Source organism: Phalangium opilio, unplaced genomic scaffold (assembly GCF_054372755.1).
Source record: "Phalangium opilio isolate 3A_F unplaced genomic scaffold, DU_Popi_V2 ptg000087l_1, whole genome shotgun sequence".
Lineage (NCBI taxonomy): Eukaryota > Metazoa > Arthropoda > Arachnida > Opiliones > Phalangiidae > Phalangium > Phalangium opilio.
In genome coordinates, this window is record NW_028324192.1 from 3543884 (window position 1) to 3545016 (window position 1133).

Below are 1133 nucleotides of genomic sequence, written 5' to 3' on the forward strand. Positions count from 1 at the left end.
ATCACGTATTATGGAAAAAGTTTGACTTTTCACGCTACATCTGAGACCTCACAACACCTCTCCCGGGTGGGCTCGAACCACCAACCCTTCGATTAACAGCTGAACGCGCTAACCATTGCGCCACGGAAGCCCAAAAATTAAATGTTCGTCAGGTATTGTGGAAAAACTCTGACATTTTACGTTACATCTGAGACATCACAACACCGCTCCCGGATGGGCTCGAACCACCAACCTATTGGTTAATAGCCGAACGCGCTAACCATTGAGCCACGGAAGCTCAGAAATTAAATTTTCGTCAGGTATTGAGGTAAAACTTTGACTTTTTACTTCACATCTGAGGCCTCACAACACCGCTCCCGGATGGGGTCGAACCACCAACCTTTCGGTTAACAGCCGAACGCGCTAACCATTGCGCCACGGAAGCCCAAAAATTAAATGGTCGTCAGGTATTGTGGAAAAACTTTGGCTTTCTACGTTACATTTGAGATCACACAACACCGCTCCTGCATGGGCTCGAACCACCAACCTATTGGTTAACAGCCGAACGCGCTAACCATTGCGCCACGGAAGCTCAGAAATTAAACGGTTGTCAGGTATTGTGGAAAAACCTTGACTTTTTACGTCACATCAAAGACCTCACAACACCGCTCCCGGATGGGCTCGAACCACCAACCTATTGGTTAATAGCCGAACGCGCTAACCATTGCGCCACTGAAGCAGAAAAATTAAATTTTCGTCAGGTATTGAGGTAAAACTTTGACTTTTTACTTCACATCTGAGGCCTCACAACACCGCTCCCGGATGGGGTCGAACCACCAACCTTTCGGTTAACAGCCGAACGCGCTAACCATTGCGCCACGGAAGCCCAAAAATTAAATGGTCGTCAGGTATTGTGGAAAAACTTTGGCTTTCTACGTTACATTTGAGATCACACAACACCGCTCCTGGATGGGCTCGAACCACCAACCTATTGGTTAACAGCCGAACGCGCTAACCATTGCGCCACGGAAGCTCAGAAATTAAACGGTTGTCAGGTATTGTGGAAAAACCTTGACTTTTTACGTCACATCTAAGACCTCACAACACCGCTCCCGGATGGGCTCGAACCACCAACCTATTGGTTAACAGCCGAA

The 1133-nt window shown here is 47.7% G+C and overlaps 2 non-coding genes across 2 annotated transcripts; both read right to left on the bottom strand.

The window, feature by feature from the left end:
• Positions 1-204: 204 nt before the first annotated feature.
• On the bottom strand, positions 205-277 carry TRNAN-AUU (transfer RNA asparagine (anticodon AUU)). Its single transcript has one exon. It is a non-coding gene; the product is annotated as a tRNA-Asn (tRNA).
• Positions 278-645: 368 nt separating this feature from the next.
• TRNAN-AUU (transfer RNA asparagine (anticodon AUU)) lies at positions 646-718 on the bottom strand. The gene has a single exon. It is a non-coding gene; the product is annotated as a tRNA-Asn (tRNA).
• Positions 719-1133: the final 415 nt, after the last annotated feature.